A 25,918-nucleotide genomic window follows, 5' to 3' on the forward strand; every position below is an offset into this window, starting at 1 on the left:
CTTGCTTTATACTTTGGTTGAGAAGTAGAGCTGGGTCCATGTAGTAGTCCAGTGCCCTCTTGTGGTTTTCAGACTAAGAGTCTTAAGCTCCTTTGTAGAAATAGAGCTATTTGCGGAATCACAGGTTTGAGAAGGCCACTGTGAAGTCAACTCATACTTTCTGCCTTCTGTCCTTCAGTAATACTGCCCTCCTCCTGCAAAGCACAGTAAATGTTAGTAGACCCATTCTACTCTGAGCTAAGAAGAACCCTTAGGAGTGTGTCAGACTTTAAAAAGGATCTTCAGAACTTGGTACACTGTGGAAACAGTGCGTGACCAGTAATGTTGGTTGAAATCCCTTTACCTACCTGGTGATACTTGCCAATTTTCCCATTTACTCTCACACTTACTCATTCATTTCAAATAATTTGGTATGCTTAATCTGAAAGAAATTATGAGAAGAAGTATAAGAGATGTAACAAGTAATCTGGGAAATACGAAGATTCATCATGTGAACAGATCAGATATGCTTCATGGCTCCAGATGGACACCAGTGAAAATTACAGATATTGATTCACTATAAGGAAGAATTTTTTAATGGTTGCAGTTATATGGTACTGGATCATATCTGGGGATAAGTTTCCATCCCTTGAGATAGTTTAGCAAAGGTGGATTAATTTGACATAAAAACTTTACAGGCGGTTTTCTCCATTGGACTAGATGATCTTTGATAAAAATTTTAGATTTTTAGAATTTGAAGAGTCCACAAATATATCCAAGAAAGAATATAGCTTCCTTTTACTACTCAAATCATTCTCATAGTTAGGAAGTTCTTCAGTGTTCAATATGGAACCTTCTCAATACATATAGATTTCATACCTATTAACATCACCATTTCTAGGAAACCAAAATGTGTGTGCATGTGTGTGTTTATCAAAACCCATTCTCATAACTTACCTGCTTCTGGTTTTCTGGATTGTAGTAAAACCTTTGGTGTTTTCTTCCAAATCTGACATGCTGTCACTTAAATGCTTTTTGTTTTTAGTAAAACTTTCACATTTGTGCCTAATTGTGTATGATGGTAATTTAGATATTAGAGAAAAATATTTACACTTGTTTGACTCTAGGTATATGGCTTATAATGAGTATATTAATACATACTTATTGTAGTGGTTGCTTATCCTTAACACAATCAAAAGATAATAGTAAAAAATTTAACTTGAGAAGATTATTCATGAAAGATAAGGTTTTGATTTTGTTATCTCAAATTGCAGGGACAATGAAAGTCACCATCCCTCTCTAGTTCATATTGGCTTAACTGGAGGGCAGAGGACATGACTCATGTTTCTTTCCAGCATAATTCCTTACCCTTTTAAAGAGGTAGAATTATTCTAGAGGTACTGATTGAGTTGGATTTTTGTTGTTGCTTTTGCAAGGGCTAACATCATGTTAAAAGTAGAAGCCACTGAGTCTTAATCCTTTGGCCCTGTAGTCTGAAGGTAGGTTAGACAGTTGCCATCCACTTTGTTCCCTCTCTTCCCCAAAGACCTCATCACACTCACTACATTGGGACTGTGGAAAGGGTTTGAAGGTTTTCCAGGATAAAAAGTTAATCCACCTTTGCTGGGCCAAAACTCCAAAGAACTTGAGGTTGAGGAAAGCTCATGTCCTGAACTCAAATTAGTTTGAGATTTCCTTCGCTTCTTCCTCACAGTAGTTCACCTACCCTACATCCTGACAAAGGAGCCAAAGGCACATGTCACAGACCTTGCTGACAGCCCTGGGCTATAATGGAGAAATTCTCATCCCTCCCCTTCTCCACACACTAGATTGTTACCAGCCTGTGGAATAAACCACCCACCTGTCCATGGAACCATTTCAGGGCCAGAAAGGCCAGCCTTACTCAGCTGTGCCATATGGGAGAAAAGAAACAGTGTTTTCCCTCCATATGGATTTGTCACACATTAATAAGAGGCATTTGCTCTCTGTATCAGCCGAATGCCTTGATTCCTAAAACACATGAGAAGATGTGCTTGGCTTAACTTGCCAGGGAATTGGATATGTACTTTATAAAGTGAATCAAAACTAAAACTGTGTTGGGCTATTCTATGTCTCTCATTGGAGAGACATCCCTGCAAATGGACAGCTAATCCCTTTAATGATCAAAATATCCCAAGGCTCTTCTGGGGAAAGAGGCCAGTGTTCACCTCTTGCTGCACAGCTACAGAACACAGAATTTTAGAGCAGGAGAGGATCTTAGAGATCATCAAACCCCTGCCCATCTCATTGTTCTTGTGAAAATAGGGGCCCAGAGAGGGAATTGACTTGTGCAAGACCACTCAGGTGTGTTGTAGCATCTAGGATTTGTATCCAGGTCTTTTCACTCTTAATTCTCTTCTCAAGGGTCACAGTTCTCTTCATCCTTCTTTCTTCTGATAATTACCTTTCAATGCATTTGTTGTTGTTTTTTTTTTCTCCCCATCCAGACTTTTGACTCACTGCTCATAAATTCAATGGGTAAAGAACTATTTCCTTACCACTTTTCCATCAATGGTAACATTTTTTGATTGTCTCCATTCTTTTCTTAGCTGCCACCATCATTATTCATCACTGTAAAGTGAAATATGAGACAATGGGACAAAGCTCAGCATTAGTATTAGAGACCTGTATCCCAGCCACAGATTCTTTATCAGATGATACAAGGCAGTCATACACTTGGCCAACAACAGCAAGAACAAATTTCCAAGTTGGGTGCTCCATTGTTGGTCCATCTCTGTTTCCTACATGTATGGAAAAGTGTTATATTCCTCAAAAAGTCGTGCGAAGCACAAAATGAGTCAAGGAGAGATCGATATACAGTTTTCATGGCTATCATCTTCTCAAGAAAACAAGAAAGAGTTTTCTAAAGGTTCTTGTCAGGTGTGGTCCCCAAATACTAGTCTGAACATACTGTGGAATCAGAAGCTGCCGTATTTGGATCTGCTCCTGAAGCAATGTCTACACAAAGGAGATAGCCTATGGATTTATCATAAAGGTCCTTGATTTGAATCTATTCTGCTGTGTGTAAAACTCTGAGCCCTGCTTTATTCATAAAATAAGGGTGATAGCATCTACTTCTTAAGATTATTGTGATTAAAGGAGATATGACATATAAAACAACCAGTACAGGGTAACTGTCCAAGATATGCTATGTTATCTAGCTTCCTGTTCTTCTCTCTGGAGTAATCTAAGCTTACTGGCTGCTTCACCAGGGAAGTTTTATTTACTAAAGTACCCAGAATAAATTATCTCATAAGAAAAGACTAGTGGAAAGGAGACCTGTACTCCAGTGAATAGTCCCAGGAAGTTCATTATCTCTAGAATTATTTCTACTCATCAAGAGTTCCTACAGTCCCTCCTGTGAGAAGGTCAGTGAAATGGAGAGGTGGGCTATGAAGGCAGGAGGAGAACCATGGCAGCGGGAATAAACACTCCCACAATAATTTGGGCTGCCCGTTGACAGACGGTGCATGTATGTGCGTTGTATACCCAGGAATGTACGTAGCTGTGTGCATGTGTCTGTTTCTCATCTGCCTCTCCTAAACTTGCTCTCAGAGCTGGTTTTTCCCCTATTTCCTTGTAACATATTTTGCTTCTACTATGTCAGGGTTAGTGGCTGTATTCAGCCTCTAAGGAGAGTTGGAAGGGTTAAGTAATTAAACACAAATGCAGAATCTTAGGTGCCCAGTCAATTAAGAAAAAAAAATTAAAGGCAAAGGAGATAGAACAACGTGAAACCAAAGCTCCACCTCTGGAAGCAGGATCAGATAACATCACCTCTCCACTTTATTCAGAAATGCTTTGACCTGTGATCTCATAGAACCCCTACCACTCGGGTTCTTCCTCCCTCCTACTTCTACCAGGTGTGTGTGTGTGGTCAGCAGGAGAGTATAATGGGTTTCTGTGTCAAGCTTTGAGGGCACAGAATCTCTAGCTCTATAAATCAGTCTATTCTGATGGAGGTAGCGCTACCTGTCCCATGTCCCCATGGAGGGAGAGACAAAGTAGAGAGTAAAAGAGAAAGAGGGAAATGCAGCCCCACTTCTGAGGTGGCACCTCTAGTTTCCTTATCTTTTTTAATGTCCTTTCCAGGGGCTTACAAAGTACTGAGGACATGGTTGATGCTGTGAGAATTCACCCACTTATACCACTGAGGAACAAAGGTAAATGGTTAAAGTATACCAACCGTCCATGATATCCTATTAGCAGAGTGTAGCTGTGCTGGTAATTGAGCCTTCGTCAGGTGATGCTTTAATTTATGAAGTAATGACAACAACTTGTCTCCAACTTTTTTCTCTTAAAATGAACATTGTAATGAACATCTTTGTGCAAGATACTCTGGAATTCCCAGAGGTGAATTTGATGCAGTTTAAGTAAATGAGTCTAATATTTATTTCCATATTGCTTTCTTTTACCAATAGTGATGTAAATTGATGTAAGCCATTTGGAAAAGATTTCCTGTCTCATCACACCCACTCCTTCAAATTTAAAGTTCTAAGAGTTTGTCTTATTTGAGGTCTTGTTTAACTCATCATGAATTTAAGGTTGAGGGAGTTGAAACTACCCAACTAGATGGTGGCAGAGCTGTAACTAGAGCCTGTGTGAGCCTCTGCCCTTGTTCTCAGAAGCTACATACCAACAACTGTCTATGGTTAAAAGTCTGGCAGGTTCTGGAGCCCTGAGAGTAATACAATGCCCATTTTTGTTTTCCTGTCACTACTACTAGTACCTCCTATTAGTTTCCATGTAGAAGGATGCAGTGAAAGAAAACACGAATCATAATGCCAGCTCCACTTCATTCTACCTGCAAGAACTTGAATATGTCACTTAACCTCTCAGAGCCCAATGCATTTATGTAAAAGTGATACTACTCAACTGGCAGGATGCTCATGAGGAATAAATGAAGTAGGGGATTTGACTCTCTCTGGCACCGTTCCTGACTGCAGAAAATGTAGATGCCATGGCACCTCTATTAGCGGATGTTTTTGAAAATTAAATGGCAGCATGCTTAAAAAGGTGAGCACTGTCCCTTTCTTACTAGTGTAGCATTCCCACAGCTTTTCCCACAGATTTCTTTTCATTTTGCAAACATCTTCATAATAAATATACAAACACTAAAAAAATTCAGTGAAATAGTAAAATCACAAAAATCCATACATTCTTTGAACTATAGGATAAGACCTTGTTCTTTCAAGTGGTTATCTGGCATGTCTTTTTAGAATATTTAATATTGTTATTTGATGAGGACATTTTTTTAACTTGATGCTTCCTCCCTCAGCCCAAATAGATTTTGGCATACCAGAGGTATAGAAATTCAAACTCGCAATTTATCTCTTCCCACTCCCTTTCCCCCAGTAACCATAAGTTTGTTTACCATGTCTGTGCTCTGTTTCTGTTTTGTAGATGAGTTTATTGGTGTCTTCTTTTCTTCTTTTTTTTAAGATTCCACATTTGAGTGATAGCATATGATATTTTTCTTTCTCTTTCTGGCTTACTTTGCTTAGAATGATGATCTCCAGATTCATCCATGTTGCAGCAAATGGCATTATTTTATTCTTTTTTTATGACTGGGTAGTATTCCATTGTATAAATATACAACACATTGTAACTGATTATACTTCAATTTGAAAAAAAGAATTTCATCACATTTTCTTACTATTTGAGCTTTCCTAACTAAGGTGATTCTGGAAATAATCTGTTTTAAAAAGTTCATTAAAAGTGTACAATTAGGCAAGCAATAAAAATTTTTGCTTAAGTGGTGATGTCCTTACCTGTAAAATATTTAAAAAGTACCTATTTTATAGGATTGTCATCAGCTTTAAAAGGTGTGCTAAAAAAAAAAAAGTGTGCTATACCTAAAATGCTCTGCATAGGACACAGCAACAATAAATACTGCATGGAAAATAGTCATTGTTAATACTCTTTGCCCCTGTGTCACCTCTTTTTCTCAGATGTCCTGAACTTTGGAGACTGTAAGTCAAAACGGCATTTTTAATAGCTTTACTGAAATGTAATTGATACACAATAAACTGCACGTATTTAATGCATACAGTTTGATAAGTTTGAAAATACTGCAAATACTTGCACAACTATCACCACAGTCAAGATAGTGAGCACATCCATCACCTCCAAAAGTTTCCTCTGCTCCCTCCTTTTTGTGGTGAGAACACTTCACGTGAGATCTACTGTCTCAGTAAAGTTTTCAGTATACAAACAGCATTGTTAACTATAGGCACTATGTTATATCGCTGATCTCTAGAACTTGCTCATCTTGCTTAAACTTCATACCCATTGGACAGCTCTCCATTTCTCCCACCCCCCATCATCAGACCCTAGTAACCACTATTCTTCTCTCTACTTCTATGAGTTTGACTATTTTTGATATCTCATATAAGCAGGATTATGTAGCATTTGTCCTTCTGGGACTGGCTTTATTCACTCAGCATAATACCGTCCAAGTTCATCCTTATTGTTGTATATGGCAGGATTTCCTTCTTTTTCTCGATAAAACAATTGATACACACATCACTGTACAAGTTTAAGGTATACAGCATGATAGTTTGATCTGCATGTTTTGTGAAATGATCACCACAATGGGTTTAGTTAACATCAGTCATCTTATACAGACTTCCTTTGTTAAGAGTATAATTTTGAGAATAATCTTAAGAATAATTTCCCACTGTATGTATGTAAGTATATAAGTCACATTTTCTTCATGCATTCATCTGTAGATGGATATTTAGGTTGTTTCCATATCTTTATGGATATGGTTATAATAAATAATGCTTCAGTGAACATGAACAAATACCTCTTCAAGATCCTGATTTCAATTCTTTGGTTATACACCAGAAGTGGGATTGCAGGATCCCATATGGTAGTTCTACATTTAATATGTTGAGGAACTTCTGTAATTGACATTTCTCTAGAGAAGATATACAAATGGCCAACAGGTATATGAAGATGTGCTGGATATCACTAATCATCAGGAAAATGCAAATCAGTGAGATTATCATTTCACATCTCTTGGGATGGCTATTATCAAACCAAAAAAAAAAAAGATAACAATTGTTCAAGAGGATATGGAGAAATTGGAACCTTGTACACTGTTGTGGAAATGTCTCTGTGTGTGTTGTGTGTGTGTGTGTGTGTGTGTGTCTATAAGTCTTATCATTTCATGCAGTTATTTTAGAGGAAAAACACCAAGCTTCAGGCTCACTTGAATTGCCACAAAAACAAAACCCAAGTTGCAAGCGTGTTTGTGTTTCTTTAGACTGATGAGTTATGCTTATTACCAATTGATATCTGTTTTCCTTGGGGAAATGTTGTGATCATCTTTGCTGTTAAGTTCATCACAAGAAGTCTCAATGACAACACTATGTTTGTCAAAATTTTGGAGGGTTTCTGTTTTCTCTGCTTCTCTTTCCATTATCTTGTGTATTTTCACTTGTTTCAAACATATTCTTTATACTATCTGTTTTTAACTACTGACTTATGCTGCAGTTGAGATATACTTATTTTTTAAAATTTTTTAAATGTAGATGAATTATGACAGCAAATGACTAAGAGTGTTCCATACATTTGGGTAACAGAGGAAATCACCAGGTCAGGAAAAGCAAATAAGGCAGGCGTATGTCTATAAACAACATTAAATCAAGCACAATGCTGGCAGGAAGATGAAAGGACTTGGGAAAGCCAATGGTGTTATTTTGCAATCAAAAATAAAGAAAAAGAATCTCTGGCTTGTAAAATGAAAAACTCAAAATGTGCTTTAATGTGTGCACAAGCACACACATCGAATTAGCTGAGCAGGTGTATCAGTTAGGTTTGGGGACATAACAAATCAACCCAAAATTTAGTGGCTTAAAACAACAGCCATTTATTTAGCTCATGATTTTGTGGGTTGGCAGTTTGAGTTGGGTTCAGTTGGTCAGTACTATTGATTTTGGTTGGAGTCTCTCATGAGGTTGCAGTTACATGGAGACTCAACTGGGACATTAAGGATTCTCTCCCTCTCCTTGTGGTCTTAGGTCCTCTCCTCTTCATCTGGCCTCTCCACATGGCTCCACATGGGTACCTGGACTTCTGTCATGATGGGTCAGGGTTCACCAAAATGTGAGAGTGGAAGCTGCCAGGGCTTCCTAATGGATGGACTCAGAAGTCTTGCATAGTCACTTCTGCTGCATTCCACTGATTAATGCAAGTGCTAGGCCAGCCCAAGTTCAATGTAGAGGGAAGAAACACTAATAAGGGCATGAATACCAAGAGGCATGGCTCATATCATTAAGACCATTTTTCGAGACCAATAATCACATTCCCTACATTGAGCTAAAACTTATTTCTTTTTCCCTTGATTCTGCTCTGCATTCTATGTAACACAGAATAAGTCCATTTTGTATGACAAGCATTAAGATGACATGAAACAGCTATTATGCTTCCCCTTACTCCTGACTTTCCAGGGAAAATATTCCCAGTTTTCTCAAACATGCTTTACATGACACAGTTTTGAATTTTCTACTGTGGTCACTCTCCCTTAGATTCACCCCAGTTTATCAATGTTGAGCCAAGGGTGGCACTCAGGACTGAGAACAGTTCAGATGAGAGGGCAGAATAATGCTTCCAATAAGATGCTCATGCTTTAATCCCCAATACTGTGAATATGTTGCCTTATATGGGATAAGGGCATTGCAAATGTGACGAAGGTTACAGACCTTGTGATGAGGCAATTTTCCTGGATTATCCAGGTGGGCCCAACTTAATAACAATTTAATAAGAGAATATTTCCTGGTAGTAAAGAGTGAGATGCAGTGATGGAAGAGGGTCTGAGAGATGTGACATGAGAAGGATTCACCCTGCCACTGCTGGCTTTGAAGATGAAGGAAGGGGCCATGAGCCAAGGAATGTGGTGGCCTCTAGCTGCTCTGGGTGGCCCTCAGCTTGCAGCCAGCAAGAAAATAGGGACGTTGGTCCCTCAAACCCAAGGAACAGAATTCTACCAACAATCTGAACAAACAGGGAATTCTTCCACAGAGCCCCAGAAAACAATGCCAACACTTAGATGTTAGTCTAGTGAGACCTGTACTGGACTTCTGACTATAACAAAATAATTTTGTGTTCTTTTAAGCCACTACATTTGTGGCAATGTATTATGGCAGCAGTAGAAAACTGATCTGTCTGTTATGATTAGCTTTGAACAGAAAAAGAAAGGAATCTTATATTTTTGGAGAGAAATAGGACTTAGGCATGCCTCAGCTTTTCTGGCAATGATAGCATTGATTTATATGGAGCTTACATTCAACAAAAACATAGAGTCTTTTTCCCATAAGCAGCTGCGACTGTGAACTTTTTTCCCTTTAATAATTAAATGCAAAATGGTACATTTAGCCCAGTTCATGTTAGATTCAGTCTATCGTTCCAGCCTGTCAAGATATCTTGGAGTCTGGTTTCTGTCATCCAGATATTTCAGCCATTCCCTCCCAGCTCTGGACCATTTCAGCATCTGATCGGCCCTATTAGTGAGCCTGCCTTGCAGGTTGCTTCTGACCCCAGGGTTGATGCTATTCTTTCCGTGTATGGTGCTCATGTCTGGACTCCCACTGTTTACTGAAAGCCTACATGTCTTTCAAGGTGTAGCTCAAATTCCGTGTCTTTCATGGAGGCTTGCCAGATGACACCAACCAGAGTAGTTTGTCCCTCTCTGTTCCTTTGAGTTCCTCACTCATACTGTTGGTAGGCTACAAACTGACTCATTCAGTAACCAACTATTTACATGTCTTTTCTCTTCAATTGTAAACCTTTCGAAGACAAGGATTGCATTTTTAACTTTTATGTCCCCTAAAGCCACTGGCATTATGCCTAGTACATAACAGGTGCTTTATGGAAAACAATAATCCATTTAGCAAGTCCTAATTGAGCCAAGATGCAGTGCTCTAAAACATTCCTTTTTACTTCAAGTGGATTGAGAAAAATATATATACAGCAAGTATATCATGGCAAATAAGCGATTTGTGACAAAAAGAAGCAGAGGTTAATTTGTGGGAGAAATTGTGGCTCAGAGCAGTGTGTATATACCTGATGGCTAGTGAGACTATAGTGCCACATACTTGAAATTATGGGAGCACTAGCTCTTGGGCTTTCAAAGAACAGAAATTGTTGTTCTTAATAGGACAGAGATGTCCTGCCCTGATCAGGCAGGATAGGGCTGATCAGATGTTGAAATGGCCCAGAACTGGGAGGGCATGGCTGAAATATTTGGATGACAATTCTTAACTTAAGAATCTAGCACAATACCTAGGACAGAGAATGCATTCAGTCCATTTGACAAGTCATTTGACTGTGATTGATTAATGTTTCCATGGTACCAACTCAGCTCACTTACCTCACATTCATTCAGTGTTGTATTGATGCCATCACAGAGTCAGCACCAACTTTTAAGCACAGACAGAGAATTAGTCAGTTAGGGTAACACTGGCAGCCAACTGAAAAAAAAAACCCCAACTCAAGTTGACTTAACATTACAGGGATGTTTACAGCTCATACAAAAAGAAACCCAGGGGGAGGGCAATTCCAAGGCTAGCTATTTGCCACTAATAATAGCACGAGGATCTCTTTACTTTTATCATTGGAGTAACTTTACTCTTCTGATGTGCCACCCTTAGGCTAGCTCCTTTCAGGATCACAAGAAGGCTGTCTCATTTCAGCCATGTCATCTTCCAACAGAACAAGAGGTTGCATCATGAAATAAATGAAGGAATCTTTTCCACAAACCTCCCAGAAGACTTCCTTTCATATATCAGCGTCTAACCAAAAGTGGGGGCACATGCCCATTCAAAACCAATTGCTGGCAGGGCAATGGGATCACCATGCTTGTGATGTGAAACATATGGCTTTGTGGGGAAGGGTATAATTCCTGATCCACAGCAGGGTTCTGTTAGAAAGGAGGAAAGGGGTGAAATGGTGGAAAAGCAATAGAAATCTACAGTCACTAAAGCCAGTAACTAAACTCAAACTATATGTGTATTCTTTTTCCCCCTGGGATTTTTTTCTCTTTTAATTTTTTTTTTTTTTTGGTGTCCCTTTTTGAAGTCAGTCATGCTTCTCTGGAGTGATGTTTGAAAAGTAAAAATTACTTTCTGCTTTCACATCATTACAATTTACTTTGATCCTAAAACGGAAAAACACACTTGCACGTATACACGTACACATACACAGTTGTTGTTTGCCAGTGCAATTCTCATCATAGTTTCTTAAAAATAAAGAATCTTTGTCAGTCACCAACCTCTTGAATTTCCATTCTGTGTCAGAATTTATCCCTCTGCCTTCCAAGTAGAGAATGATGACTTATGGCTGAGATGAAATGTTTGAAATTGGGATCACTTAATGGAAACAGACATTTACTCTTCCAGATAGAGACAAAAGGTTTATCCCACATCTGAAATTTAACTTCTTTATGTAATTTTCAAGGAGTGTGCAAAATGGAATGTGAGTTCAAGGAATCTCTCTGGAAGCATTTTTTTTTCTGACAAAGAAAGAACTGTTGGAGATTCCTTTATTCCTTTTTTAATTTCTAAAATGTGAATCTTTTAATTTAAGAATTAAATCAGTAATGAGACAGTCTTTGTTGTTAAGTCATAACCATAATTTGCCTTGCAAACACATTTTATACTTTTCAAATCATTTTTAGATTATTTTTTACTGGGTTCTTAAAATAGCCATATAAGGTAGAAGGGACCAGTCCTCTTAACCTTGTAAATGGGGAAACTGAGTTTCAGAGTTACACAACATGTTAGTAACCAAACAGTCTGATAGTGAGATACCGTAATTTTAACTTTTTTATTGAAGTATACTCAATTTACAATATTTTGTTAATTTCTGGCATACAGCCTGGTGAGTCATTTATACATGTATATTCCTTTTCATATACTTTTTCACTGTAGACCATTACAAGGTATTGAATATTGTTCCCTGTGCTATACAGTAGGATCTTGTTGTTTATTTATTTTATATATACTAGTTAGAGCTGTAAATCCCAAACTCTCAACTTATCCTTTCTCATCCTCTTTTTCCTCTGGGAACTATAAGTTTATTCTCTATGTCTGTGAATCTGTCTCTGTTTTGTAAATGAGTTCATTTTTTGCCCCCCTCTTATTTTTTTAAGATTCCACATATAAGTGATATCATATGGTATTTTTTTTCCCTTTCTCGCTTACTTCACTTAGAATGACAATCTCCAGGTCCATCCATGTTGCAGCAAATGGCATTATTTTTTCTTTTTTTTATGGTTGAGTAGTATCCCATTGCATATACATATATATATGTGTGTGTATATATATATACACATACACACACACATACATACATATATATATATACACACACACATATACATATATATATACATCATACCACAATTTCTTTATCCAGTCATCTGTTGATGGACATTTAAGTTGCTTCCATATCTTGGCTATTGTAAATAGTGCTGCTATGAACATTGGGGTGTATGTATATTTTCAAATTAGAGTCTTGTCCAGATATATGCCGAGGAGTGGGGTTGCTGGACCATTGAGTAAGTTTATTTTCAGTGTTTTAAAGGAATCTCCATACTGTTTTCCGTAATAACTTTCACACTGTGTCTATCTCCCTGAATTACTAGTGGCCATAGTAAAATGCATTTTCCTTTTATTAATTTTTTTTCCAACTAGTTGAGTGGCATGAGAGAACAAATTAAGAGCAGATCACATATCAGAAAGAATGTTCAACTAGTGAGGATTAGGAAACTTCAAAAAAACATTATCAAAGTGGTAATAAGCACCTTGCTTATTGGTAGGAAAGATCATTGAAAACAGTCATCTGACAGAGAGAGGATGTTTTCATTCCTGTTTAAAGGAAAAAGATAACCTTTCCAGGGTCAGCTGACCCATTGGAGGCTTTGAATAAGAAGAATGTATAGATGGGAGAAAGTGTATGATGGACATATTCTGATACTTCCTGGATGACCACATGTATTGGGTCTTTGTCTTGTGCACTTTAAGGAGGGTGTTCTCTTTCTGTCTTCTTTACTTCTAACCTTTTCCTGGCTCTGCATTCAATTTTGGAGCCTATTTCAAATTGCAGAAACTTAACATGCCAACATTTGATTCTCCTTTGTCTCTTACTAGTTTGCATACCTCCATCTGCAAGAGTCTTGTTTGTTCACCTTAGGTCATAGTTTCCACCTGAAGTCACAGATTTGCAATTTGTATCTTTCTTCAGTAATTAGCTCCTCACTTAGTGAGAACACAGCTGCACCTTGGTCCATTGATCCAATGGCAACATGTTGCTCCCTGCTGCGCTGGCAGGCAGACGTTTCCTACTACACCAACAAGCAAATACACAGATCCACTTTATTTCCCAGAAACCAGCCTAGATACAGCCTCCTGTTTTTCAAGACCTGGAACAGGCTGGCAGCACCAGGTCGGATGTTATTCTTGGTTTTGGCTCTATTTCCCCTCCCCTTTTTTTCCCTTCCACATTTGCTTAGGAAACATAACACACCATGAACAGGCATCCCTTTGGATTTTTACAAAATCATTATTATTATTAATATTTTAAAATCTGGTAGCAGTTGGCTTTGATGCCTTTCCCTCATTTGGAGGAACATATGGAGACCAGTCTGACCAGTTCCCTATTACAGAGGTGTCAGAGGAAAAGGGACTTGGCATGGACAGGACACTCTGAATTCCACCTGCATTGCTCTGGTCCAGAGGTGATCCAGGGCCATGTGCGTGGAGGCGTGCTGACCAGATTTTATGCAGAATGGCCCACTGAAAAAGAGACTAAAGAGTGCAGTCAATAAACCAGATGAGGAAGCTTATGGAACTAGGCTCAAATAAAAAATGATTAGAAAAGAAGGTGTAGAACTTTGATGTAAACACGTATGCATGGGACATGAGGCTTCAGAGTAATACTGTGTAGAAGACTAGTATTGAAAGTTAAAGCATCACCATTTCATTTATCTAGCTGTATATTCTAGAACGGTGCCATACTGATTATAATCCCCACCTTCCTCATCAATATATCACTAGGCCTTCCTGTTCATCCTAAAGGCTTCCTTGGCTTCATCCAAATAGTAAAAACACAGTCTTCTACCAAATCTCCTCTTAAGCAGGCTGGCATTATTGGGCAGATAGATGTTCAAGGCATTTTCTGTATTTTTCTGGTCATTTTGCACTGGCGTAGATGCCCCTCTACTTCCCTATCTTAAGAATTTCTCCCTTTAGCACTTGCTGATTAACCATTCATGCCTGAATCCTGTTGGACAAAATGCCACATTGAATTCTCTAAGAACCTACCATTTGCACACATTTATTACCCCAGAGCACTCTGGAATGTTCTGGGCCTTTGCCTTAAGGGATCTGACTTCCTTAGAAGGAAATGTGGGAAAAAATAAAAGTTAGTGGGGCCCTGCCAAGAGATCCAGGGTGGGGTGGTTTCTATCACTTCTTTCTGATCTCAAAAATGTCCCTCTCAATACAAAAGAGTGGAAAGTACATGAGACTGCCTTTGGCTTAAAAATGGGAAGGAAGAAAGACAGAAAGATGTGGGACCACTGAGTATTTTTGGTAAAGTGTGTCTATGGTAGATGCCACTGCTTCAGAGGAACTCTCTAGTGAACAATTAAAAAGTGAATCACATTGATGTCTGAGTCATAACTAGGGTGGCCATAAAACTGACCATCCAAATGGGACACTTTTTAGAGGAAGGTGGTCATTAGCTGTAATTATTCTAGACAACAGGCATACACTGGGACAGCCTCTGGTCACCCATAAGAGTGACTGGATGAATGAGCTTTCACTGATAACCCACTTTGTGTTAGAGTCTGTGTCAGGCTCTCTCATCTCTGCCATCATGTCTAACACTCGCCAAACCCTTGTGAGGCCGAGAGAGGGACTTCCCTAACGTCCTGGTGTAAGGAATTGACACAGTTGGGACTTCAAACTTTAGTACTGAAAGCTCAAAGTTAGGATTTGAGATTTCAAGAAATAACAGTAATCCAGTAGGGGAGAGGGGCATGGAAGGCAAAGGCAGGACCCTTTATGATCCTAGAACAGAATTCCAAGGATGAGGAGAACCAATGTCTGTACTGGGAGGAGAGATGACGTGGTAACATTACCTTCAGTGACTGAGTCTTTCTTGCATGTTTCATCTCATTCAGTTTCCACTAATGAGTGGGGGGCAGCAAAGAAGGAAAGATTATTAATGGAATGCATTTAATTTGGTTCCCAAGTCCTATCCTGTTATACAGAAGGATACGTCCAGAGTCCTTTCTCAAGGGAAAGCCTGCAGCAGAGAGAAGCTCAGTTATGACTTAATCTCATGACTTCTCCCTAATCTGCTTCATCCTAATCTTGCTCAGGATATTAAAAAATAATAATCAGGGAGCATTCAGAGGCCAAGAAAATCAAATCCTGCTTTCTCCAATCTCTGCTTTTTGGCTAGAACTGGCTCAGAAACTGCAGGACTCAATATCCCCCCCTGCAACCAGGGCCAGGGATGAGCTGGACAGGCTGGGACAGGATTTTGGAAGCAGGAGAGAGGTTGATCTTCGAAAACAGAATGTACTCAAAGCAGTTCTTGGAAAGTCAAAGGAGGTTAGAACCTCAGTCGGCATTATTTTCCCTCTGGTGGTTAATGACCTTTCTCACTGGCGATTCATGGGCTGGATGTGAACATCTGTCTTGCAGTGAGGGAAGGATGAATAGATATCTGAATTAAAAATGAGGACCAGAAGCAAATGCTCATTGGTCTTGCACTGTTTCTTCATTGGTTTATGTCACATTTGTTCATCGATTAATTCATCCAAGGGTCAATTTTTAAGTTTCTCCTATGTTTTCCTGCTTTGGTAGAAATTAGTCTAGGAAGTAAGGGTAGAGGATGGACACAATTAAATGAGTAAATACATAAGATGAGATACATATTTTGATAGTACAGAATGTTATAGGAGTACCTAGCATTGACTGCCAACCATACAAATGGTCCAGGGAAGTTTCTTAGGGAAGGTGACATATAAACTGACACTTACAGCATTCATAGGGATCAATCAGTGCAAGAGAAAGTTGGCTCGGGAAAGGAGAATGCTCAAGGCCTGAGGGCAAGAGAATATGGCTCATTGAGAGATGATAAAGGTTTCAATAAAACTGTATCCTATAGGACAAGAGGGTCGGAGGACAGGAAGAGACAGAAATTGGTAAGCTTCCTTTTCCTCTTTCCTTTTCTCACCATTACAGACCATTAGGACTGATGGGAACATTAGTGCTCCTAGAAATGGGAAAACACAAGTCCAGAGGAGGAAATTGACTTGTTCAAAGGAATAATTTTTCAAATTGGAAGAATACACAAACCTGACTTCAGTTTCCTGCTCTAAGTCCAGTGTGTTCTTGTCATGGTCTGGTTGTTTTCCTTTTTATTTATTTATTTTTTTGGAATAGTTGAAGACATAGAAACATTTGACTTAGCATTCTTAGACTAGAGACCTATTGAAAATGTGGGCTTGAGCTTATTGGAAATCAGGCTGAAAGACCTAACTTCTTATGTATTCCCTTTGATTGTTTTCACACATTTTTGACTTAGAGAGTAATTTGGAAGTGTTTATATTCTAAGTAAGTGCGTCTTTTGCTCTTTTCACAATTGATTAGAACCTCATCATATACTAACACCTCTGGCCAAGATACTCCAAGCACAAAACAGAGGAGTGTGTGTGTGTGCATGTGTGTGTGTGTATGAGAGAGAGAGAGAGAGAAAGAGAGAGAGGTGAGAGCTTGGGAGGGAGCACATATTATTAATGGAAGAAAAGAGGAGTTTGTAGCCAGTCAAAAATTTTTAATTGTCTATTACATGTACTTTGAAGGATAGCGAGAAATTAATGAGAAGGGATGAGGGCCAACTGATCCAAGCTGCAAGGGAAGTGTAGGTTAGTCTTAGGAAAAGGGCAGCAGTCCAGTTCAGCTGGAACAAAAGGACCATATAATAAAATAGCAGAAAATCTACTAGAAGTGTAGTTCAGGTGTAGATGGTGCTAAATTCTGAGTGCCAACCTCTTTGGTGGGCAATGGGGGGAAATGGCTTTTAAACAAGGGGAAGGTGGACTTAAAGCAATGAGGCCGCAGTGAAGCCTGTGCTGTGCTGCCCAGATCCTTTCAGGACCGAAGGATGAATTCCCCCATATGCTATGAGTGCTGGCCTCTGAGAGCACACAGCTGACCTCTGGGAATTGCTTCACCTGAGGTCACACCCCTCCCCAGTACCTGGTATACTTGCCTTGATGTGGGGTACTGCAGGGGCTCCCCAGGTCCTGAGTACCACATGGGATCAGCTGAGGCCTTTGCTGTGACTATACCACAGCTCAGCTTTTTCTGTCTCATCCTGTCCTGCACTCTTCCCTCCCCCAAATGTTGACCTTGAGCTCATGCCACAATAACCTGCCTCCTCACCACCTAGGTCTGTTTCCTGGGGAACCAGATCTGCAGTAGAGGGATAAGCAGGGTAGGGAGACTGTAAGCCAGGATCCCGATTAATAAACACTCAGCATTAAAGGCTTTACCCTAGAGGTGCTATTGAGCATCTGAAAAATGGAAAGGACTAAGAGTAACTGGGAGTTTTCATCTTGTCCCTCTCATCTGTAAGCCCTCCGGGACTGAGCCTCTGCCACTTTTCTCCAGCTTCTTGCCAACAACCTCATAAACTACATTTTTTTCCCCTAGAGGTTTGGAGGTCTGAATTTCAAAACTGGTAACATATCAAAATAACTCCTCGGGCTTTCAAAAAATAGTTTTTGTGACCCCCAACCCAGATATTCTGATTCAGTAGTTCTTTGGGAAGAGCCCCACAAAGATGAAGTCTATACCACTGCTTTAGTTTCCAAAACACACACTTCCAAGTGCATTTTCTTATTTGACACCTTAGTAGGTGTTGTTGTTATTCTTGTTATTATTATTACTATTATTGTTATCCACCCTGGAGCTAAGAGAAATTCAGCAACTCACCATTGGGCACCCAGCTAAGTAAAGAGACAGAATGAAGATTAAAGACAAGATCTGACAACCTCTTGATGTTCTTCCCATTGCCCTACTCTGCTCCCTCTAACTCCCGTGAGGCTGGAATCCTCAAAGCTTGCCCTTGCAAGTGTTCATTGCACATCCCTCGTCTTTGCTGATGCTCTTCCCCACAACCCACTTCACTCCCCCTCTTTAAGGAGGATTTCCCTGAGTTCCTCTCACCATATCTACAAGCCCTTTGCTTGTATGTATGACGGACCCTCCTCCCACTACTTTGCAGCATTTATCAATATTATAATTTTACATTTATTTGACTTATTTTTTATTATAATCCATCTCTTCTCTCCTACTCCCAACATATTAAGCTCCACAAGGGCAGGAACTCTGTCTTTGCACACCATTGAATCTCCAGAGTCCAGCTCAATGCCTGGTACAGAGCAGACTCTCCAATTCTTGTTAAGTAAATAAGTAAGCTAATCAATGCCTAAATGACCTGGGAGGCATCTCATACTATTTCAGACCCTGGACATTACTACGGTGAGCACAACAGACCTAGTTTATGCCTTTGTGGAGCTTCTAGTCTAGTGCTGGTTAAGCATGGAGATTGACAAGTCAGGGTCTGGCTTTAGAATTTGGACAAGATGTCCACGACTCTTCTCTAACCCCATTCCACACTTTTTATGCAGGAGATTTCAAGATTTGGGCTAGGAGTTGAGATTGCATCTGACTCTAAAGGTGCTTTGTTTGTTTTCCAACTGTCTGATGCCAGGATTCAGAAAGAACATGTCTCTTTATATACAGAAAGATTCTGTAGTGGGCAGGCATTGCTTTTTGGTGGCCCCATCCCCATTCTCCCTTCTTTCTAGAGCTCCTCAGTTTTCATGTGTGGACTTAACCCTCTCCTATGAGTTTACTTATGATGCCACTGTCTATTAAGTGGTGGGCTCATTGCCCAGTTAAGCCAATGAGACTGTCTGTAAGGACTTACTGATTTTTCCTAATTGGAATACCCTTGGGAACTTGTAAATGGATCCCTGGAGCTTCTCAGGGGCCTTTAGTTTCTGAGTCATTCTATGGTCCCTTGAATAATTTCTCCTTCAGTCAGTATGAGTATATTCTGTTGCTTGCACCCAACCCTCTTCAATTGAATTCCACTGAAGCATGAACAGGCAAACTCCTACTCAGCCTGCAGACCAAACCCAGCTACTGCCTAGTTCAGTATGTAAAGTCTGGTTGATACACAGCCACATTTATTAATTTATATAATGTCTTTTGCTGCTTTCATGCTACAAACTGATAGTTGCTACAGAAACCATGTGGTCCACAAGGTCAAAAATATTTACAAAAAGTTTGCCACACACTGCACTAGAGTATGAATCCCCAACACCCTAAGAGAGTCATTGTTATGCAATTGATTAACTTTTCTTCTATGCATCTAGACTGGTACCAGATATGTACCACACTTGGGAGAACTGAGAAAATAGTTAACTCAAATTACTTTCTATAGGGCTTTGTTTTTGCATAAAACCTTGGCCAAGAAAGGCTGCTTACACCTGAGGAACCCTAAACATTCCACCAGTTCTTTTCTGATCTGACTTTCTAGGACCTTCTGGTTCTCTATGCTGCCTCTGTATTATTCGTAAGTAAAGGATGTTGTTGAGAGTTGACCAAAGAGCTGGCAGTAGACCTAGTCTTCTAAATCTCTCTGAGCTTTGGAAAAGTTCTTTATCTTCTCTGTGCCTCAGCTTCATCTTCTGCATAATAAGAACTTGACTGAACTAGGGCCTCTATGTTCTCTTCCAGCATTCTGTAATTCATAATCTAAACAAGGATAAAGGCAACCAGATATGTAAGTAACAGTAGAAGAACCAACTTGTGACAGGGACCTTGGAAGAAAAGGGGCATCTAGCACTTTGTATCACAGGGAATAGCATGAGTTAGTGTGTACTTGTGTGCAAAGGTAGGAGTGTGTGTGTGTGTGTGTGTGTGTGTGTGTGTGTGTGTGTGTGTATGTTTTAAGAAGCAACAAACACCTGCCTTAGTTTAAATGCTGTCTCATCTGGAGCCAAGGGAGAAAGCCAGATGGCCTACAATTCTCATCTAAGTCCCAAATTTAAATCCATGGTAAACAACTTATTAGTGGGAAATTTGGGGACAGTCCCTAAGCAAAGTTTGTTTTGCTTTTTAACTCTCAGACTTGCTCCAAAAGCTCAGTTGAAATTACACCTTAGAGAGTGCCTACTTAAATTCCTTTAACAAGCAATCCCCTCTCAGTAGACACAAGTTTGGGCCTGTCCACTCACCTCAAACAGACCATCCATCTGAATTGTTTGCAATGGCCCCAGGCTGCAGGTGGTTTAAAGCACCACTATCAGATTGCTTCTCAATCTTCTCCTCTAGACTAAATAGTCCTGATTTTTGTCAGCAACTTTTCTTACTCAAAGGCTCTCTCATTAACTGTGTTTGCACTGAGCTGAATTTTTATCCTGCCCTATGTTGTGCTGGCTTTGCTCCTTTCAGGAGCTCAGAAGCCAGACCTGGGAATTGCTGGCTCCAGGTCCCCTTTCTTCCTTTAAAAAATGTTTTGATGATCATATGTTAAGAACTAATAACAGTTCTCGGCCCAGAATGCTCAAGCATAAACTTGCACCCAGTCAAGGGGATTGATGGAATCAACCTCAAAATCCAGAACATTCATCCTATAATTAAGGTCCACTAATGTATGGACAAACAGGTCAGCAAGACCTACTTATGGGCTCCACAAATTAAAGGACTCCAAAGGAAAAATTCCTTTCTTCCAGGGAGTGATTTTTCAAGGAGCACATTAAATATTTATTGAGCATCTATGTTATAACAGGCATTGTACTAGCTACTGGGACACAGGAGTGAGTATAGGAGATAGGGTCCTGTCCTCATCATGCTTACAGGCTATGGGAGGGAGTTGGAAAGGGAACATGTTACAGAAAAACATATAGGCAGTTATAATATAGTAAGTGTTACGGCAGTGAAAACACTGAGCCCGTAACTCAGAATTTCAGCAAAAGTGAAAGAGCCATAGTCAAGGACCTCAAATAGTTTCCACTCGGCTGCATCACAGAACAGAGGAGCAGTGCTGAGAAAGCAGCCCACAAAGAAAGGTGAGATGGAAGCATGCAGGACCTTGTAAGACGCAGGTACGAAGATGAAAATACCCTACAACAGTGGTTCTTAACCAGCGGTGATCTGACTCTCTCAGGGGATGTTTGACAATGTCTTTCCATATTTTTGGTTGTCACAACTGAAGAAGTTCAACTGGCATCTATTGTGGAGAGGCCAACGGTACGGTTAAACATTGTGCAATGCATATGACAGCTACCACAACAGAGTTATCCTCCCCAAATGTCAATCATGCCAAGGTTGAGAAGCCTCCCTCTGGAGCAGAGGGATCACTAAAGGAGAGAGCAACAAGGTCAGATTTTTGTTTTATAATTTTCACCCTGAACCAAGAGAGGTGGGCAGAGTGCTTTGGAAGGAGCACAAGCGAAGAGAAATAATTTATTGCAGTCTTGCTGATAAGAGATGAGATATGAGAAAAATCCCCTTTGGCCAGTGGACCTACCACAGAAACACATCTTAGTTTGTAATGTCAGAATGAAAAGGGCATCACAGGAGTTTTAGGCAGTATCCTTTCTTGACTAGTGAAGAATGGAAAGCCGAAAAGAAAATGAAGTAAAATAACTATTTTCATTGGCACATTTGTATATCTCACCATTCTGTTTATCTCAAGCTGAAGACATACAAGATAAAAGGTTTTGGATTAAAATGTTAGCTGACTTTAACATGAAATGGTAGGGTCCAGATATTTCCAACACACCCACATGATGATACACACACAGAGGGCATGATCCCAGGTATTTGTGGAGCATGTTTTGCATTCTTTGTGACAGGTGGGGGTCCTATAAATGCAGTACAGTGACAGCTGCTTAGCATGATAATGTGTTCCATATTGTCAGACCAGTTTGGAAAAACTTGTAGTATCTATTATTAAGACTGGTATAACATATATGGAAAGTCTCTTTGTATAGTGTAAAGCACAGTAATTCTCACCCTCCTCCTCCCTGATGACTGCCCAGTATCCCAATGAAGCATCTAATAACAGCTGGTATTTATTAAATTCTTACCATATACCAGGTCCTTGTGCTAAGCACTTTATATATGTTTTCTCAAATCATGGTCACAATACTATAGAGTAGGAACTTTTCTTCCAATTTTACATTTAAGGACTTTGAGGCTCAGGGAGGTTCGTAATTTGCCCAAAATTGCAAAGCTGGTAGGATGCAGGGTCTAGATTGCAATCCAGGAATGAAAACCTCCCCCAAGACCTTTGAGCTTGACCCCAAGAGCCTAACTTTTCTGGTCAACAGCATGAGTGATTTCAAGAGGCCATCTGGAGCAAGACTTTCCTCTGAGCATCCTGCCCCTTGGAGGTACAGCTGACCACTCATTGAACTCTGGCCATCTTAGTGTTGTTCGAGGAATATTCAGGCCCAGCAGGATACAGCTGTTTGAGCTGTAGCCATTTCAAGTCTGCACACCCTACTCCCCACCCCACCCCCACCATTCTCTATTGCATTCTAGTACAGTGAGTAACTAGGCAACTCTCTCCAGAAATGAGGGCAACACAGAGATAACTGCTGGTCTTCCAATACCAAACTGGCAAATCTCATCGCACTTCCATGGGTTGCCTTGAAAATACCCAACTCCCAGGTTTGACTACAGAAGACAGGAAAAGAGTTGGGGTTATAGCCAGAGGTGCAGACCCAGAACAGACCACAGCGTATCTACTTGTTTGTTTCCCTCTAATAACCGCGGGATGTTTTCTAGTTACTCCACAAATAAGGACTTCTTATCACTCTTGGCACTTTCACATGTTTTTCTATTTTTCATTTGGAAGTGTGTATTTTTCCTGCTTTTGGCCACCCATCCTGATAGCACAGCCAAGTATCCGGAAGCTTTCAAAGAAATGTACAGCTATCCTCTGGGACTCAAACACTTCATAAGGTATTTCCTAAGGACCCCAAATGATTGACCTTCCAGAAAATACACACATACCACACAACATAAAATATTTCCCTCTCTGAACCAGAAGTTCATTTCCCCCAATCCTATGGCCTAAGCCCTAGATGGGGTCACATGGCACAAAGTCTTCTGTCCCTCAAGAGCCTGCTCAAGGCCATAGCTGAGTTGACTCACAACAGCTGGGAAGCAGGCATAACCAACCCTCCACTTAAGCAACTCTCTTCCAAAGTTCTAGACGTGGGCTTTACAGTACTAAACGTACACATGTGTTTTCTACTAAAATCCCAGGGTGATCTGAGGAGTAACCCATTTTCCAGCTACAGACCATTCTGGAACTCACAACCCATGAATAAAAATAACCTGTGTTAGGACACAAAGGTGAGCATCAACAAAGCCCCTGTTTCCTCTGGTTCCCCATCCTGCATCCAGGAGGCCGTGTTTGTTTGGTCCCTGGTACATGCTGTCCTGGAAACAGGGGATTCAGAGCAACACTGTATGAGTTTCCTGTGGCAGCTGTAACAAATTTTCACAAATTTGGTGGCTTAAAACAACAGAAATGTACTCTCTCATGGTTTTAGAGGCCAAAAGCTTGAAATAAGTTTCACTGAGCTGCAATCAAGGTGTCAGCAAGGCTGTACTCCCTCCAGAGTTTCTACGGGAAAGCCTGTTCCTTGCCTTTTCCAGTTTCTGGTGGCCTCTGACTTGTGACTGCATCATTCCCACATGAAGGCCAAGAACTCCATAACTTTCTCTGATTCTACCACATGCCTTCTCCTCTGTGGGTGTCAGTTCTCTCTCTGCCTCTCCCTTATAAGGACACTTGTGATTTAGGGCCACTAGAGAATCCAAAATAATCTCCCCTTCTCAAGATCCTTAATTCAATCAGGTCTGCAAAGACCTGTTTTCCAAATAAGGTAACATTTATAGGTTCCAGGGATTAGGACCTGATGTCTTTAGGGAACTTTATTCAGCCTGCTACAAATACCTCCCAGGCCATGCTGCAGAGAGATGAGGGAGACCAGCCCCACGACACCCTTCCCGAAAGATCACAAGTTAGAGTTGAAAAAGTTTATGTACCTAAATGTATCTGAAGCATGTGTATTTCCTTCAACATGTTCAGAATTAAAAATCACCTACTCTCCAGCATCTGCACTGTACTTATAACTGCTATCATCTACTGTCAGGTTTCTCAGCCTCAGCACTGTTGATATTTGGGCTAATTCTTTGGAGAGAGGAGACACTATTCTGTGCATTTAAGATGTTTAGCAGCATCCAGTGAATAAAAACACAGGAAATGCAGTTAAAACTGAATTTCAGATGAATAATTATTGTTTTAAGAATAAGCCTACCCTGTAAAATATTTGGGACATTCTAATACTAAAAAATTTTTTAAAAATTCTTTCTTTATCTGAAATTCAAATGTAACTAGGTGTCCTGCATTTCATCTGTCAACTCTAAAGTAGATGCCAGTAGCACACACCCACCCTCCCACCCCCGCTCCCTTCCCTGTTGCAACAAGCAAAAACATCTCCAGACATTTCCAAATATCCCTTGGGAGGCAAAGTCACCCTCAGTTGAGAACTACAAATCTATTTAATATAAATAAATAAAAACCCTTGTCAAATATGAAAGACTGAGAAAAATATGTGGAACTGTTTAAAATGTGTACAAGCTGGCAGTTGTAGCTTCTTACCTGCAAAGCTATGAGATCCTGGGGCCACAGGCCTCACGGATACTAGCAGTGCTCTGGGAGGACAGTGCATTGCTGTTCATGGAGGACCGGGTTTGGGGAAGCCCATCTCCTGGGAATAATCCTGCCCAGCCCTGTCCCTTTCAAGCCTTGGAGCCTCAGGCTGAGCAGCAGGACTAGGCATGATCTCCCATCCCCCATTTACCCTCTAATTTATTTTAATTATTCTCCCCCCGCCCCACCTCCCAGTCCTCAGGCTTTGCTTAAGAGCAAGTGGCTCTCTCACTCACACAGCAATGTTTGAAGGCGCCAGGAGACGATTGTCTGGCAGAGCTGGGCTGTGAGGTCCCTCCACTAAGACTTTTATTTTTTTAGCATGTCCCTACTGGTAGAAAAAGCTAAACAAAAGAGGGGCTGAATGGGTGTGTGCCTGCCTCTCTTTCTCTGTTTTCTTTCTTACACCCTCAGTTTTCCTGCTTCCAGTGAAGACTTGGCACTTGGCATTTGGACTATCCACGCCTCACCCAAGTTTTCTATACTGATAACCAGTGACTCTACCCCAGGGACCTCTAACCCACCAGCTGCCTCTGCACTGTCAAATTTGGCTCTAAAAAGGTTTCTTCCAAATATAAGCCTGGTGCACACACACAGATAGCAATCGGGTGCACATATTGTATGTCTATAAACAAGGCATGTGTATTTATAGACCCATATTAATGACAGATATACATGGAGAGATAATGGGGGTTTTGCAGAGAAAAAAATGGTGAGGCTTTGAGGCCTCTGACCCAAAATAAAATTAAAAACCAAAATACTCAGCAACAAAGCCCTTAATAAGGGAGGCCTGTTATCTATTCGAGGACGGGTGGGGTCTAAATGGGAGATTTGTTTGGGAGGGCTCAGAGCCTCACAGTAGGGAAGCAGGATTTCAGCTCTGTTTCAGAGTCATCTGCTGAAGGGTGAGTATTTCATTATTTGTTGCTGAGCTCTTGGTTTCTTGGAGTCATTAACACCATCTTCAAAGAGTTTGTATTAACCAGCTACATATGGCCTCCTACAGCAGTCCAAAAACAAAGTTGACATTTAGGAAAAGTTTTAAGAATGAATGAATTAATTCAGTGAA

The 25,918-nt window shown here is 40.3% G+C and overlaps 1 long non-coding RNA gene across 1 annotated transcript; it reads right to left on the reverse strand.

The window, feature by feature from the left end:
- Nucleotides 1-346: 346 nt before the first annotated feature.
- LOC140696662 (uncharacterized) lies at nt 347-24,880 on the reverse strand. Its single transcript, XR_012073172.1, has 4 exons — nt 24,799-24,880; nt 10,394-10,493; nt 2,517-2,589; nt 347-421 (listed from the first exon to the last, which is right to left on the reverse strand). It is a non-coding gene; the product is annotated as an uncharacterized lncRNA (long non-coding RNA).
- Nucleotides 24,881-25,918: the final 1,038 nt, after the last annotated feature.

The sequence above is a fragment of the Vicugna pacos genome, chromosome 5, assembly GCF_048564905.1.
Source record: "Vicugna pacos chromosome 5, VicPac4, whole genome shotgun sequence".
Classification (NCBI taxonomy): domain Eukaryota; kingdom Metazoa; phylum Chordata; class Mammalia; order Artiodactyla; family Camelidae; genus Vicugna; species Vicugna pacos.